The sequence below is a fragment of the Felis catus genome, chromosome F1 (assembly GCF_018350175.1).
Source record: "Felis catus isolate Fca126 chromosome F1, F.catus_Fca126_mat1.0, whole genome shotgun sequence".
Lineage (NCBI taxonomy): Eukaryota > Metazoa > Chordata > Mammalia > Carnivora > Felidae > Felis > Felis catus.
Genome location: NC_058384.1, coordinates 50,166,774 through 50,184,790, shown reverse-complemented (window position 1 = coordinate 50,184,790; position 18,017 = coordinate 50,166,774). Strand labels below are relative to the sequence as shown.

The following is an 18,017-nucleotide window of genomic DNA, read 5'->3' as shown; positions in this document are numbered from 1 at the left end:
TTTATGACAACATGGATGGATCTAGAGGGTGTTATGCTAAGTGAAATAAGTCAAACTGAGAAAAACAAATATTATTTAATTTACATATGGAACCTAAAAAACAAAGCAAAATATTCAGACAAAAAAGCAGAAACAGATCCACAAAGACCGAAAACAAACTGATGGGGGGGTGGGGGAAAAGGTGATTGAAAGGGAGTGGGAGATACAGGCTTCCAACTATGGAGTGAATAAGTCACAAGGATGAAAAGTACAACCTAGGGGATATGGTCGATACTAAAATCAATTAATTAATTAAAAATAAAGATTAAAATAATCTACATGTACATACAGAAATGGAATGGAAATCATGGTTACAGACATCTGTATTTAGTATGGTCACTATAACCAGGAAAATAATTCTGTTGTTTCTGGCACAGTCTGATAATAAAGCACCCTGGATAAAACAATTCTGGTCAGTAAAAGACTTTTGTCACATAAAGGCAAATTTAAAGAGAATTTGAGGAAATAATTTTTAAAAAAGGACTATGTGTGAGTACTATGCAAGTACAAAGACAATAAACATTTTTCCCTCACCTCTATGGAAAATGACCTCAGTCACAGTTTTGAAAGGCTTTAGAAATATTAAAATAAAATTTTTAATAATGATCCGGGGTAAAAACAAAGTATAATACTAACTTAGACTTTCAACAAAGGCATTTATACGTATTCGAGGAGTAAGACATAATGCTGGGTTGAAGTGTAGAAACGCTGGAGTTTGGAACCAAAAGGACAATGAATCCATTGTTCTATAATAGGACCAAAACTTATCTTGGAGTTAACCAGGGCTACAAGGTAAAGTAGGCTATTTAATTAGAAATTATTATATGAAGAAACATAAATAGGAGTGTATCTTCTGACGTCATACACAAAGTAAACATTACATTTAAGGAACTTAAAAACATTTTTTTTAAGTTTTTATTTATTTCGAGACACAGAGAGAGCGCGTGCATGCGTGCGCGCACACACACGTGCCTGCACATGGGCGAGGGGCAGAGAGAAAGGCAGAGAGACAATCCCAAGCAGGCTCCATACTGTCAGTCAGAAGCCCGGTGCAGGGCTCAAACTCCTGAACCATGAAATCGTGACCTGAGCCAAAATCAAGAGTCGGATGCTTAACCAACTGAGCCGCACAAGTACCCTACATTTAAGGAATTTTCAAAGAAAGTCCAATAAAATTGTTAAAGTTTTTAAAAAGGTTCTGATTATTAAGCCGAAGGAAATTCTTTTTTAATTTAAAAATAATAATCTTCAGCTTCTTTTTATTCCTTTGTAAGGAAATGAAAATGTTGAAGTGTTTTTAACCTAGAAGCGTATGGTTAGAAATATTGCCAGTGGAGTCCTAAACTTGTCTTCTAGTCTTGGTTACAGATACCACTAAATTCACAGGATAATTCTTGTAATTATTCAGTAATTCCTGTAATAATATAATACTTACTGCAATTCCAGTGCAAGCAACACCAGGCAGGGATTGGTATCTGTTTTTATTCGCTAATGCATCTGTAGCACTAACAAAATAACATGGCGTGGAGAAAGCCCTCAGTACACACAAGATGGAATAAGAAAATTAAATTTGCAAATTCTTATAATGTTAATCGTTTTTCGTTAATTCTAGTCACTAAAAAACAAAAGCATAACACATTGGAAATGTTTCCATTTTAAAAAAAGCTAACATTTAAAAACAAAACAAACCGTGATAAAACATCAACTAAGTCATCACTCTGAGAATTGTTATGGTTTTACCTTCAGAACTGTCCTGGTTCCTTCATTTGCCTTTAATAATTATCCTCAGAACTCTGAATGGAAAATACATTCTTTATTGACCTATCTCTATCCTGAGAAATATGACATCCCTCTTCTTTTCTCAAAGAGAATGGTATTTATAATATCAAAATTGGACATGTGTGAAAAAAAATAGTGGCCAAGCATTAAATTTGCCTTTGTTCATTAATTATAACAAAGTGTACTATACAGAGCAAAAATAAAAATTGTAAACACGTTATGAACAACTGTTATATCTTTTCATTGTTATATTCCCAAGGTTCACTCCATTGCACACCACTGATCATACATCCAATAAATTTTTAATTGTTGTGTTTATTTTTTGAGAGAGTAGGAGAGAGAGAGCATGTTGAGGATGGACAGAGAGAGAAACCCCAACCAGGCTTCATGCTGTCAGCACAGAGCCCGACATGGGGCTTGAACCCATGAACAGTGAGATCATGACCTGAGCTGAAATCAAGAGAAAACGCTCAACCAGCTGACCATCCATGTGCCCCCAATAAATAATTTTTTAAAAAACCAAAATAACAATAAAAAGAGGTGATCTACAATAAGCAAACCAATCCAACATCAAGTAGTTAATTTTTTTATCAACTGTTCTCCGTGCCTTCTGAACTACCATCTAAGAAAGCACGTCAGGGGCGCCTGGGTGGCTGTTGGTTGAGCGTACTTGGCTCAGGTCATGATCTCACGGTTGGGGGGTTGAGCCTTGCTTCTTGCTCAGAGACTGAAGCCTGCTTAGGATTCTGTGTCTCCTTCGCTCTCTGCCCCTCCCCCGCTCACTCACCCTTTGTCTCACTCTGTTTCTCAAAAATAAATAAATGTAAAAAAAATTAAAAACATGTTATTTAAGAAAGCATGTCAGGACTCTCCATGTTTCTAATCAAAGAATGCACATCTTACCTCATGGCCAGAAATGCTGGAATGGCCAATATTTTCACATGGTAGCTAGCCATATATTGCCTGGTCGGTAATATATTCCAGCTTGTCTAATTAAGCTTTTTTCTAACAATATGTTCTATTTTCCCCCAACATACAATTTTGAAAACATCTGACATTTTCAAGGACCATTCTTATCACTATGTTACTTTAACTCTTCAAACTTAGAAAGTTATAAGGAACATAAGAGATTAATTTCAAAAGAAAAGCAAAGTAAATCTATTTGAAAAAATAATTTATATTCTTGAAGAGAATTTTTATATTAAAAAACAGCAAGATTTTGAAGGATATTATAAGAAAGCATAAATAAGACATTACTATGTCTAATATATAGAAACTATTGAGTATTAGCTATACCCAGCACATTAGGTACACACTGGTCATAATTTTTTATTTTTTATTTTTTTAAATTTTTTTCAACGTTTTTTATTTATTTTTGGGACAGAGAGAGACAGAGCATGAACGGGGGAGGGGCAGAGAGAGAGGGAGACACAGAATCGGAAACAGGCTCCAGGCTCTGAGCCATCAGCCCAGAGCCCAACGTGGGGCTCGAACTCACGGACCGCGAGATCGTGACCTGGCTGAAGTCGGACGCTTAACCGACTGAGCCACCCAGGTGCCCCAGGTCATAATTTTTTAAATCATGTTGTCTGAACCTGTCAAGAATTACCTTCTAAATAATAATCATAGGAATCAATGTTATGGGAATTATCTGAGAATGAAATTTGGTAATAAATAATTTTTTTAAAGTTTATTTCTTTTGAGAGAGAGTCAGCAGGGGAGGGGCAGAGAGAGAGAGAGAGGGAGAGAGAAAGTATCCCGAAAAGACTCCTCAGTGTCAGTGCAGAGCCCCACGCAAGCCTCGAACTCACGAACCATGAGATCATGACTGAGCTGAAGTCAAGAGTTGGACACTTAACTGACAGAGCCACCCAGGTGCCCCAGTAATGAATAAATTTTCATGAACAGTTAGCAACTGGTTAGTTTCAAATCCTGAGTCAATAAATTTTCATCTTCAGTTTAGACCTCTAGAGAACTATATCAAAAATATAGTAAAGCATGCTAAATTTTTGTCACTTTTGTGATGAAAGAATCATGTGAAGCTAGATAAAACTTGTTTGTCTTACTGACTCAATATTATTGATAAGAAAGAAATATTTTTGCTAATCACAGCCATTTATATGAAGTTGCTGATTCTTACTCTAAATCAAAATTGATTTTCTTAAATAGCAGAAGTCAGGGATAGGTTTTAAAAGTAATAATGACATAAGTGATCTTTCTTATTCATTCTGTCCTATTTTTGCATGATTGTAAAATGTCTTCATTTCATGGATGGATGAAAGACACAAATGAAAACCTGCTAGAGTTCTGAGAGGAAACGCGGATCCTCAGTTATTTTTCCTCATGGTTTTGTCACTAGTCAAACATAATCAGTGTTATGCTTTTAACCAAAATATAAAGATAGCTACATATTTAAAATGTCGATAATCTGTCCGGATCTAAAAGTTCTCAAAAAAAGGAGTGAAAAAATCTGTGTGTTGGAGAAAAAGAAGTTTATAAATCCATAAGCTATATCTCCACTCAAAGGTGAGAAAGATACTTAAAGCAAGTCCTTTAGTCAAAAAAGAAGTTTTAAATTTAAATTTAAGATCTGTGGAGTGACCCTTAAGAAATTTCTCAGGAGTCCCGTTTTTTTTTAACTATGGATTTTCTTTCGATTCACAGAGAAGACTGGATTCACTTCTCTTAGTTCACAATGTGAAATGAAAACACTGTTTTTGGGTAATTGTTAAAATTTTTGACATGTACAAAAGAGTAAATTTTACACATTGGAAAACACACCCCCCATAATAATTGCTTTTTTTTTACTTAAAATTCAGAAGTTGTTTAAAAACTCCATTTGGACAGAAATTAGTAAAATGGAACAAAAATATATACTTTCTAGTTGTTACTGCTGTTGATTGGTAATTGGCAGATCATTTTCATTCTCTGGAAACTTTTTGTCTTCCACATTATTCCCTAGTGTAATTTCCAAAATACTACTTATCACATTGATAAAATATATTGTAACTTTGTTTTTGTATATTAGTGACAGGTCAGAATGAATAATCAAAAATTCAATTACTTGTAAACCTGAGTCATTCAATTTAAATGTTTTGTGTAAGTTAGACTTGGTCTATATATTGATATCTTTGGTATAAGAAAATGTTGAGAAAAGCGTGAGTTAATTATCTAAAGAGATCACTTTATACAACTTCGATGTAAGATTTATTTAACCTTTAATGATTTTCTTCTAAAAATTTCAATTGTGTTTATTATTATTTAACAGTTGTTTACCTCTGAAAAACTGTTCTATCATCTCTTTATATACATTTAAAGGGCTGATTTTTCAAACCATCAGAAATGTTACCATACTAAAGACATGAAAAACACTTAAATGTATTATCTACACCAGGACTTCCTGATTGAATTAATTTTGTTCTAGATTTACTTTAGCTACAACAGAAGAAGCTTCTGCACACAGTATTAAGTTGCATATCTGAAAGCAGTTAAAATATACTTGTATCTTTAAAGGATGTGCCTATCATAGATATTACAAATTACAAAAAACACATTATATACAACACATGGGATTCAGTAATATGATACTTGATTAAACCCATGCTTGATTTTTTAAATGTAATTTTTGGTTTGATTCAATCACCTTTTCCAAACTACCTTGTATTTGTGGACATCATCTGGCATGTTTTAAAGAAAATGTTTTTCAGTTGTGAGAATGAGTGTTTAATGAATCTATAAAGTAGCAGTGTGCTTATATTCTGGCCACTATTTGACATTGAAAATCTAGCTTCCTCAATTCTGCTTTTCCCAAGGCAAGATTGTTTTTTAATAGTGCAATATTCTAGAGATAGCTTTTAAAATTAACAAAATGCAAGACTCCAGAAAAGTTAATAAAAAACAGCTCAATCCTGATGAGGTTGGCTGATATTCACAGAAATCAGGAAGAATAAGTCTATCTATAAGTATTCTTTCACATAACTCTATAATGGAATTTAAATGAAACACACCATTATGAGACAATAATTCTTTTAGAGCAGAGAACTACAATACATTTGAATGTAATGTTAACATATTTATTAATTTAATCAATAAATGTGTATTTTATAGATTTAATTTGCTGGAACTATATCATGGAAACTTCTTTATTAGCTATAAAAGGGAATTTGTTATGCTTTGGGTGCTTTCAAAGGCATCTATATCTGAGTAAATTAGGGTTTAGGCATTAAAACAAACACTCTCAAAATATTAATTTTAAATAACAATAGGTCACACTGAGGGAAAATACACTTTCAACTGTAAATTTAATAAAAATTAAAATTGTGTGAGTATAAATTATGTTTAAGAAATAATAATGAATATGGAAGAGTAAGAATCTATAAGACTTCTTACATTTTTAGGTTGCATGTCATTTTTCCATATCTGAATTTATACTTTCTTGGTTAAAAATAATCATTTTAAAAATCAACACAAACCATTTATTTCATGAAAAATACCTGGCAATCCAGTCAACTCTTTAAAAAAATATATTTGTTTTATCTTTCAATCTTAGGGGAAAATAAATTGTTACAGAATCATAATTGGGTTTATTTCAATTACGGAGCATCAACTAGTTATTCATGATTTGTTACTCTGAATACAAAATTGAGAAATATCCTAGAACTGTATGCAGGAATACTTCATGTCATATATTAAGTATAGAAAAGTGGATTCATAGCTTTAGATATCATTAGCTATGGATACTTTGTAACTGGATAGGTTTGCACATGAGTAAGTGGATACCAATATTCTTAATAACTCATCAAATATGCCTTGAAATGACAGTAATGAAAGCTTTAAAATGCTATTGATGACAGTATTTGATGACCAGTATAAAATTGTTAGAGTGGCTATTTGATATCAGTTTGAAGAAGAAGAAGAAGAAGAAGAAGAAGAAGAAGAAGAAGAAAGAAAAAGAACTTCCAGATAGATTTTCAGGAAAGATCATTAGTGCTTATGATGAAAGTTCATCTTTAGAGATTCTTTTCCTCTTTTCTAGAATAGAATAAACATGATTATACTATTCCCTTCTTTTAACAATCACGATCATCCATTAACAGTCAATAATATTCAAACACAAATTATTTTTTTCTTTTGTTCTCCTTTAGAACTTATAAATTGTAAACATTAAAATCATAAAACCATATAGCAGCAAATGGAGAAACTGCTCAATTACACACCTAAATGTCTAAATGAAAATATCCACATAGTTGCTAAATTAAAACAGCAACAATGCCAGATGTCTCCTAATTAATTCTGGTAAGCTGAACATTAGTTTATAAACAATGTTCGAAATTTAAAGTCTGACATTTTTTGAGTTACTCCATTTTTAAAGTTGCTACATGAGAACAGTTGACCTTATTTTCAATTAAACTGACAGGAATCATCAGGTTAATAACAAAAATTTGCTAAGAAATCAGACGTTCCTTTCACTAACTGACACTGAAAAGTTAATGAAGAATAACTACTCTTGTAAATGTGACTATTGTCCCAGAAATACATTAAAGCCAAGGTAAATATAATGTAATTAAGAATTAGTGTGCCTCAAGGAATGCATTCTTCAACTTCTGTTTTGTTTTTCAGCTACACAATATCAAAACAAAAAGAAAACATTATTTAAATTCATTAGACACCGTGACACCATATACCAAGAATATTTGATACTATCATTAAAAAAAAAAAAAAGTTGTCAACATCATTACTTCTTCATGGAAGGAGAACTGTATCCAAAAAGGCCAAAAAAAAAAAAAAAATTAAATGTAAATGCTATCTTTTTCAAAATATATTTTGTTTTCAGAACATGTTTGTCTATTTAAAGCATCTTCATCTCTTATGTCATTTATCTATAACAACACTATAGATATTATTTTCCCCCATTTAAGAGTTGAGGAAAATAAATGAAGAGTGGTCAAGAAATTTCACTAGGATCATATTACTGAGGTAGAGCTAGAATTGACATTGAGGAAGGAATCCTAAACCCATCTCACTCTACGTATCACAATAACCCACTGCTAGGAAATTAAGAGAAAAATATTAAGACTCTTAGGAGCTTACGTCAGTAATCAGAAGTCATAATCATAATATCCAAATACCTTTGTGGTATTTTTTCATGAAAGATGAATTTATGCTCAACTTGCCACATTGGTGTTACATTTCTGTTTGTGTCTGAACTTCAAACTAATACCCAATTTTCTAGATTGCTAAAATTGCAGACACTTATTCCAGTCAGTAACTGCTCATTTTAAAAAGAATATGGAAAAAAAAATCAAAATAGCAGGAAATATAGGAAACTCAAGCATAGGTTGATAACAAAGTATCAAAGTTTTGAAGTCCTACAAGTTAAGTTCTTTGCACTTGTAAAGGGAAACACACAAAGACACTATTCTGAAAATAAATTCCATTTTTATTTAAAGAACATACAAATCTAGTAATAAGGTTAATTTTATATATGCATGTGTGTATATATAATCCATACAAGCGCACCGCGCGCGCGCGCACACACACACACACACACACACACACACACACACACACATTCTTTTAGAATCCCAAGGGTTTCTTCCTATTTAGACTTGATTTAGTTACCTATATATACCAATCATTTTGCATGAAGAAAATCAAGATGTACTGTATTTTATTTAAAAATCTACATTTCCACTGTAATGCTGAGTTTAAGAAAATATCTTGTGAGAGGCTAGAATAACACATTATCTGATTAAATGATAAATGAAATCAATCATATAGGTATTGTGCATATTTCACTTCAAAAACATTATTAAAGCAATGTATATTTAAATAAATACTTTCTCCACCCACCCAAAAGTGGGCGTACACACACACACACACACACACACACACACACACACACACTGAACATGTTCACTACAATAAAATTCTAGAGGGTAAAATGCAAAAGAACTGAGGAATTGGGAAGAATTGAAGAATTGGAATTCATTGACAAATTACTTTCTCCAGTGGAGTAAAAACTACCTCTTGTATCAAACTCCCTTTTAAGAAAAGCACTATAACTTTGCAATTTTATGACCCAAAGTTGCAATTATCCTTCTTATATCTTCAAGATGTTATCAGTGAGCCTTACAAGCAGAAAAATTATTGATCAGAAATCCACATCAATAAATGTAAGTACTAAATTATTTCCAGGGAAAATCTTAAAGAATACAATTTCTTAGAGAAGAGAAAGTGTTAGAAATAAGTAGGATAGTTTTAGAATTGGGTTTCACTAATTTTTTCATTATGTGGGGACTCCAGACTCCTTCAACATGTAAGCAAAACATTACAAAACATTATCAATACTAACAAAACTTCACACATTCAAAACATGTGTTGTCATTTTAATTAAGTATTTTTTGTTAAATCTAATAGTAGAAGAAATCTATTAGCTGCTAAAATTATACATCTACAAAACTTAAAATTAAAAAAAGCTTTATTTATGAGAGATTAGCTATAATTTTCTAAATTTGCTTATTTTTCAGTTTGCAACTAGTTTTCCAAGCCCAAAGATTTCTATACTAGGGTTATATGAAACATTGCCTTAGGGCAAGCTCCTTTCTTAACCTATTTGAAAGCCCAACCAACCCCCACCCCAATAATTTTTTTTGAAAGTGAGAAAATAATAGGACTATAACCCATTAAACATTTCTCTCAAATAGTCAGAATTAAATTGCTAGTTCAAGATGCCCTTAATAATCTCCAATTGTCCTTATATTAAGGTCTGTGACCTTAACAAGAAGCACAATTTCAAGGCATTTCTTCAACTACTATTTTACATACTTCATCAGGGTAATGCATCCCTCCCTCCAACTCTGTACCCTCCCCATTTCTTCCTTTGACCTCTGCCCAGTTTATGATTTTTGTAGCATTGTTACACATTTCAATGAATGCAAGTTAAACATTTAAATTGATTTAAACGGCTCACGAATATGAATACCAAGAAGTTATGCATCATAGGAGAACCATCTGAAAATACATGTATCCCATCTCTTGAGGCAGAAAAAAGATTATCACAGGATTGGTCAAATGCAGGTTACATGGTTGTCAATAAAATATAGACCTTCAGTCCTTACCTGCTTAACTGCATGATGACAAATCTAAACAGCATGCAAAAAAAAGTCTCAAAATTCTGAATCCTCTGTCTTCGAGGCTGCTGTGACAGTTTTATACCCTGATGCTTTCTTCTTTGCTTACATACATTTGACTGGCTAGAATATCTGTAAGCAATAGTGGGGTTATTTTGCAACCCCAGTCACCTCTTCCTCTTTTCAAGCCTCTGGTTGGCATCTCACACAGCTCTAAACAGGCATCTTATCTTCGGAGGCAGAGCCTCCCCAGCCTTTTCCAGACCGATCCCCATTAGAAGGAGGTCCCTGCTCTAAAGGGTTGATCACGTTCTCGACCTGGTGCAGAGTAAAACGCTCTCTGGTTCAACTCCTGGGGACTAGGAGAACAGCCATCAGAGACTTAAACTCTCTGCCACTGCCTGGCTGCAGAACCAGCAGTAACCAGCGGCCAAGAAGCACCACCCCCTCCAGGACAGCGGAGGGGAGCGCGCCCAGTCCCAGATCCTCCTACCTCCCGCCCCACCTCCAGAAAGGGGGAAACAAAAAATAAAAGCCCAACTGGAAAGTGGGTCTAATATGAGCCACACGACTCCCAACCCCACTCTTTGCTTTAACTTCAGCCTTATATCACAAGCTCCATCTCCAAGTTGAAATTCAACTCTCTCTCCTTCCCCCGCCTCCCCCTCCCCCCCATTCTTGCGAGTTGGTGAAGGCAGACAGGGAATGACGGTCAATGATACTTTAACACGGAGCCTGAGAAGTCAGTTAGCAAGCGAGTCCGACTAAGCAGGGGGATGAAGAGGGCGATTAGGGTTTTACAAAGCGGGCATGCTGAAGAGCCGTCATTTATTAGTCTTAGATATAGCTCATTAAAAAAATAAAATAAAATAAAATAAAATAAAATAAAATAAAATAAATGCAAATGCAGAAGGGCGTTGATAAGAGAGTCTAGAGCTCCCAAGTCTGTCCTCTCACGCAGAAAAGAGGTTTTGCTCAAGTTTGGCCTGAGGCAGGCTGGAAACGGAGCGTTGGGCACGGACGCAGCCCCCCGGCGCGCCCCGCGCTCCAGGGCTGCGGTTGCCCACACCGAGCACTGCGCGCCGCAGGGGCTGAGTGCGGAGCCTGCGCTGGCCGGGCAGAGTGCGGGACACAGTCCCTCCCCGCGCCGCCATCCCCACACCCAGCGCCGAGCCTAGGGCCAGCCAGGCCACCGGGCACCTTGTCGTCCGCGCTCTCCGCGCCCAGGTGGCCTAGGCGTTGCCAGGAGCTGCGGAGAAGCCTCCAGGCACAGTCGCCTGTTGATAGCCCTCCGGTTAAAGCGTCCTTGGCGGTGGCAGAGCCTTTCAAGCGTAAATGTCCCCTTTCCCAAGCCTGAGTTTCAGGCTAGAATATAGCAAAACGCACTTACCTCAACAACGTACGTCTGTGCTTCACTGGAGTAGACTAGGTTAGGAAGAAAAGATCTGACTGCACTGAAAGTTGCGTTTTTTGGTTTTGTTTTTAGGTGTTTTTGGCTTTTTGTTTTTTTCCCCTAACCCCCCTCCTGCACCCTTGCGCAATAGCAACAGTCCTCCAAAGAGGATATTTGAATGGGTGAATTATGCGAAGCCCTCGTTTCTTCAAGTAAAGTCAGGGCTGCTGATGGCACTTGTCAGACAGGACGACCAGACTGGGAAGGAGACCAGGTAGAAACTAGTGACGGGTGAGGGGCGCCAAGTGGTGTGGACCACAGTCTCAGCCCTGCTCTGATGGGCTGCTGGTGGAAGCCAAGGGGGGAAAGCCCTTGAATCCTGAGACTGGGGGATGGGGTGACGCTGCAGCTGGAGTACTTTTATGTCTGGAGCTAAAAGGGCTTTTGAATTAAAAAAAGCATTACTTAGGTCGTCGCGTCAGCCATCAATGAGGGCAGGAACAGTTCTTTCCGAGAAATTAAAAAACAAAAAACAGAGACAGAGAGAGCGAGAAAGGGGGAAAAAAAAAGAGAGATAAAAGGAAAATGAAGAACGAAAAGACGTAAGGGAAGTAAGAAAAGCTTAAACAATAGGTTCTCACCTCCATCCATCCCAGTAAAGAGAAATATTGTAGAATCCAGGAACTTGTTCTTAAGGGGGGCTGGGCAGAGGAGAGGGGGTCACAGAGAAAACCCTCAAACCTTAGAATGCACTAGAGATAACTAACACACGCAGGCTTGGCATTTAATTAATACACTGTCTTTGTCAATATGTGAAGTAAAAGCTAAGATTTAAATGTTCCTCAACATACCTATACTTAAAGGGGAAGTGATAATCATAACTGTCAGTTAAGCCCATAAAAAATGTTCATAAAAGCCAAAAACACTGCCATATTAACATACTTATTAAAAATTGAGTCTGGGGGCTGAACAAGTGTGAAGAGTGAGGTAATTAAATTTTTCATATGAAGTCTGCCCCTGAATTTCAATTTATTAGAACGAAGATAATCAGTGCTTCCTTCCGATGGCTTTCTTCCTTTGAAATGAGTACTGTGTGTCCAATTAGCTGTTCACTAGCTAAATTCATAAAATCAGAAATATACTAAATATGATGCCTGTATTGAAATACAATACCCAAAATAATATGTTCATGTGTGATTTGGGATACTGTGAGAAAAAAAAAATGGTGCACTTAAAACTCCCACTCTTCTTCTTACCATAGAGTGGCTATTAGCACTTAGTGTCCGGCTAAACCCATAAAAATACACTTAACAAAAGTCCTCCTTCAGTCATGTAATTGCTTGCAATGAACAAATGCTGACCTGAACAACCTTCTGAAGATCAGAGACTAGTGAACTTTCTCAGACCCTGAAATTTTCTTGAAGGTTTCTTTTAAGCTTACTCTTAGATAAACATATAAAATTTGACCTTTCAAATGGCACAAGAATGTGTGCCAAGAAGCATTAATGGGAGGGGGGAGGGGTGGTTAATGTTTCCTATAACCTGTAATATAAATGAGGACAGAAATAAATAATGTAAAAGGTGATGGGATAATTCATCACATGGGTTGTATCTTGGTAGCACAATTGCAACTAATATACTAATCAATTAACAGTCACATAGATGTTTGAGTTCTGAAAGTAACAAAAAATATTTTTAATGAGATATTGTCTCAACACAGCTCATTAAAAATAACACTAGCAATAAGTTTCTAATAAAATGTAAGGAGAATAACTTACCAGAGGACATTTCAGGAAGCAAGATGACTGTGAGAAAAAGATATCCAGGATTCAAACAGATATTCCATGATCTTCCAAATTAAGGTAGTGATGAGCTGCAGGGTGGTGGAACTTTGAAAAAATCAGCAGTTCCTGGTGGCATGTAACCAACTAAAAACCAGTTACACAGAAAGCCACGGAACCCCCAAGGAAAAGAAGCAACATGCGAAAGAGGTGCCTTTTATTTTGGGGGGTGGGGGGCTTATTTGTGAAGATCCTTGGGCAGACAAAGTGAAAATTTACTGACTGTAACATGCCCATACAGTGGGGAGAAATAGAAGCGGTGTAACCCCAGAGAACAGGAGGTGAGATACAGATAAATCTGCAAAGAGAAGTAAAAGGATGTGCTGAAGACAAGAGATAAAGAGAGAACTAGTGAGCAGGGCTGTAGTCATCCTGATAGATTCAGCAGCAGGAATGATTTAGGCTGCTGGGAAGGATCCAATGAGAATTCAAGAGGGCACTGCTTCGGAAATCCTGCTCTGATCTTCCCACTCTCAGTTCTTTAAGAGTTACCTGCGTTGGGCACATTATTATTAGGATTAATAGTTTTCCATCAGTGTATTTCACTAGGATTTCCCTTGAACTCTCTCACTCGCGGCAACTGAGGGAGGCGTAGTAAGGAATCCCAGCACAACCCCCCCCCCCCAAATAAGCCCCTGTGGTCACTTTAGGACGACCAAATCATCAGAGGTTTGCACTGGGGCGGGGGGGGGGGGGGTGGTAATCGAGGGGCTGAAGACGCGGAGGAGGCCGAGTGGCCGGGCGCTGTCGGGGGCGCTGTGCCGGAGGCTCGGGCGCGGGGGCCTGGAGCGGTTGTTAGCAGCTGCAGCGGCGGCAGCGGGAGCCCTCCCGGGTCCTGTTTTCTCGGAGAATTCTGCAGCCCGCGACTCAAGGCAATTCGGTTCCACCCGAAACCTCAGCTCCAAATGCCTTGTTTTAGAAGCTGGGGCTTTGGAGGTTCTGAGGACCGTTCCTGGGGAGGCGGGTGACAGTCTGTGAGGTTCTCGCGGCCCCTCTGTTTCCTGCACAGTTACCGAGGGAGAGAGTGCTAGAAATGGCTTTGCTGCCGAATGCATTATCTTGCCATTTTCGTATCCCGATACAGCACGCACGATCGCCTGATCGATCGGGTAAGATTAGCTTTGTTCCTTCTCTCTTTTCCTCTCCACGGTCCCATCCCTTCTACAAGCCCAAACCCCAACCCAAATCGCAGTCTCTCGTGTCTCTCTCTCTCTCTCTCTCTCTCTCTCTCTCTCTCCCTCTCTTTCAAGTGAGGAACTTCCCTTTCCTCTTTGAAACCTACTTCCCCAGGGGATTGCTTGTGTGACTAGGGGCTGGTAACTCTCTTCGTAGATGATTTATATTTTGGCTGTGAAATGATTCCCCCCTCGCCACCCTCGGTCCCCTCCTTAGGGAAGGTCCCTCCCTCCCCATGGGTTCCCTGTCTGAGCTTGGATCTGGATGAAGAGCGCTGTGGGAGTCTTTTGCCCTCTGCTCTACCTTCCTCTGGACCCTGAAGCTTAAGCATTATCCGCCTCTCTCTCTTTTTTTCAGAAATAGGAGGGAAAGGTAGAGTGGAAATTGATTTCTTGCAGAGACTCAGGCGCCGAATGATAGAGGGAATAAACATTTGCCCTGGATAAAAATGTTCTTGGTAAGTAATCTTATTTTCTGCGGTTGAAAAGGAAACACATTGCTTCTCACTGGCCCATCCCCCACTCCATTCATTTATTTGCTCTCTGTATGTAAATCACGAGCTGGGTCAGTGGAAATTTTCTTTTCCCTCTTCCTAGGAGAATAGCAGCGTGTAAGGGTGAATTTGAACTAGGGGGCTTTTAAGGAGGCAATATGAAGGCTTTAAGGCGCTTCAGTTCTTATATTCCAAACCTACACACAGGTAAAGCTGATTCCCGCTTGCTTGTTAGAAGAGTATTTAAATATCTCCTTTATTTCTTACTAACACTTTTCTTTCTCAAAATGAAGAAAACGGGTACTGTAGTAGCTCCGTGTCCATGGTTTTCATATATTTTGGCCATGTTCTAAAATATGATATTCTTTCCACTCCAGAAATAAGAATGTGTATTCAGCTGAAGCTTAATAAGTAAGCTTTAAGCTAAAGGTAACTTAAAGCTCTCATACCCCTTACTAACCTGTACATCTTTGTTCCAACTCTTGTACCAGATACAAATTATTAGCATCCAAGATAGCTATTTGCATGTTGTGGTGATAGCTATAAATTCAGAAAGCCCTCTGGTTTTCATGAGTCTATAGCACCCCCAGCCTGCATTTGCTCATTATGTGAAGAGTGTAAAAGAGGGAGGAAGCCAAACACCTCTTGATTGTGCTTACATCACATGTCACTAAGTGTGCAGAATAATCCACCTTGCAAATTGTGTGAACTTGGTTTATCAAGCGTAAGCTGACTAGTGTGGATGTGAAAAACTAAAGGAGACTTGCTCTAAGAGAAATTATTGCCATTTTGAGTTACAGATATTTTACTGGTACAATATCGGTATTATTTTTTCTCCATTGTTGTCATACCTTACACTGTACACCCCTTATTCCCAAATTTTAACGATAAAGAATAAGCTATTCCTGATACAAATAGGATGGTTTTAATTTCATCTAAAGCATCTGACATTAAAATTCCATTGATAAGAATAGACTTTATTTCAAGTCATCAATTTTCTAGAAATCTCTACTAGGGAATCCCAGAAGAGAGATAGCTAAGTGTCATATTACAACATAAAGGCAAACTGTGCATGTGCACAAGTATCTATAGTCGTTATTACTATCAAAATTGTCCAGGGAAAAAATTTCATGTGTGTGTATAACTTTTCTTTTCTTTCTGTTCTTAGGCTGTGTTCCAGCCCTAATAAGGACCTAGAGCAGAAGTTTTTCTTCAGTGATCTAATTTTACCCAAAAGCTCATTTCTGTGTTATGTCTCTGTTTTACGCAGGCTGACAAATGTTGGTAGGGGGATGGATACCCCGAATTAAATTTGTTACAAACTCAACCTTAACAGTTGTGATGTATTAGACAGCATATTTTTCGTGTAAGATTTAATATGCTGCTAAACTTACTTACCTAAATTGTGATTCAAAGAAATACAATTGTTTCTTGAGGACCCAACTTGACTTAAGTTAGAAAGTATAATATTAAAATTTTTATTTTATATGTAAAATAAATGCAAGATTGATGTTCTTTTAAATATTTGGAGAATAAAAAGTACAGGATTAAAAATATTAATTCTGTGACCCATGTTTCCTTAACTTTAACATAGTTAATAGCACTTAAAGTTTATTAAACTAGCTAAGTCTTTGAGCATTATACTAAATCATATGATTAAGTGTGATGAACCTCAAAATAGAGCCATAGGCTTTTACATCTGTTAGCTAGCTTGTACCTGGTTTGTACTTAGATCTGTCTCAAAAGTTATACATTATAAGTTTATACTCAGCATGTCTTTTCCTGGATCATCTCAATGCACATCTACAATGGGTATCTAAGCACATTTTATATTACTGGTAATGTTTTTATTTGCTACCCTGGCTCCTTCTTTTTAGTGGTATAGGTACCACATGATATATTTGTTAACTATTAATCCACAAAAATGTCTAATCTAAAAGCAATATTCAAGGTATATTGTATTGGGGAAATTGTGAGTCAGTTTGCTTTGTCAATAAAAATGTCAATATGCTTCAGATTGTTTTAACCTTAAATCAAAATTATAACAACAATGTAGAAGATAAGTAAATTCAAACTGTTCCTTGCATATGAAAGGGTCATATCACACACAGGTATGCATATATAATTTCCCTCATTAGAATATTTAAATTTCTTTAGTCTCTGTTATATGTTTATTTTGGTTTTAGATCTTTCTCTTTGAAAGTGCCTAAAGTTTCTTAAATACCTAAGTGTGCAGGCATCTGCTTGCCTTACTCCATAAAATGAATGTGCTGCTAAATAAACTGAGCCAATATATTTGAATCTCAAAAAAAGTACAGCACTGTTCCCCACTTATCCACAGGGGATACATTCTAAGACTCTCAGCAGATGCCTAAAACCATGGATAGTAGAGAACCCTAAATACACTATGTTTTTTCCTCCACATACACACCTATGATAAAGTTGAATTTATGTATTAGGCACAGTAAGAGTTGAACAATAATAAAATAGAACAATTACAAAAATATGGTGTAATAAAAGTTATGTGAACGTGTCTCTCATGTATCGTATTGTGATGTGTGTATTGTACTATACTCATCTTTTTTCTTCTTGTGATGATGTGAGATGATAAAATGCCTAGGTGGTGAGATGAAGTAGGGTGAATGACATAGGCACTGTGACATAGCGCTAGGCTACTGTTGACCTTCTGACTACTTGTCAGAAGTTTCCAGAAACTGAAGCTGCGGGCAGGTAACTGAAACTGGGGAGAGTGAAACCAGAGATAAGAGGGGACCACTGTATGTTGGAACTTGAAGGAACTTTAATGGCCATTGAGTCTAACTCCTTCATTATGATGAAGAAATTGAGAACCAGAGGGGTTAAGTGATTCGTGTAATCATTCACTAACCGGTAATCCAAGGAACTTTAAATGTAGTTTTCCTAACTTCTTAGGTAGTATTCATTGTAAATCCATTAAACTGTAACACTAGCTGTTAAAGCAGCTATTGTTTAAGATTGGGATAAGGAATAGATGAAAGAGAAGGTAGTACAAAGATGAATAAATTGCGTCCTTATTGGAGTTTATTTTGTTGACAACTAATACTCTCCATTGTAGAAATTTTTTATTTCCCTATCATGGTTTATATTCCCCAGTTCCCCCCACCCTCGCCCCACCCCATCCCTGC

The 18,017-nt window shown here is 36.8% G+C and overlaps 1 protein-coding gene and 1 long non-coding RNA gene across 4 annotated transcripts in view; one reads left to right on the top strand and one right to left on the bottom strand.

Moving 5' to 3' along the window:
• BRINP3 (BMP/retinoic acid inducible neural specific 3) overlaps nucleotides 1-13,830 on the bottom strand; it is a 410,843-nt gene extending 397,013 nt beyond the window's left edge. Inside the window, exon 1 of one of the 3 annotated variants that reach the window (XM_019822169.2) lies at nucleotides 13,122-13,830. The gene's annotated coding sequence lies outside the window, so the exon portion shown is untranslated. Of the gene's footprint in view, nucleotides 1-9,938; nucleotides 10,374-11,340; nucleotides 11,698-13,121 lie in introns of those variants that run through there. The other 2 variants (XM_019822171.3, XM_019822170.2) reach the window with 2 other exon arrangements.
• A 114-nt stretch (nucleotides 13,831-13,944) lies between these two features.
• Nucleotides 13,945-16,868, top strand: LOC105261342. Its single transcript, XR_891288.3, has 3 exons — nucleotides 13,945-14,293; nucleotides 14,718-14,817; nucleotides 16,022-16,868. It is a non-coding gene; the product is annotated as an uncharacterized LOC105261342 (long non-coding RNA).
• Nucleotides 16,869-18,017: the final 1,149 nt, after the last annotated feature.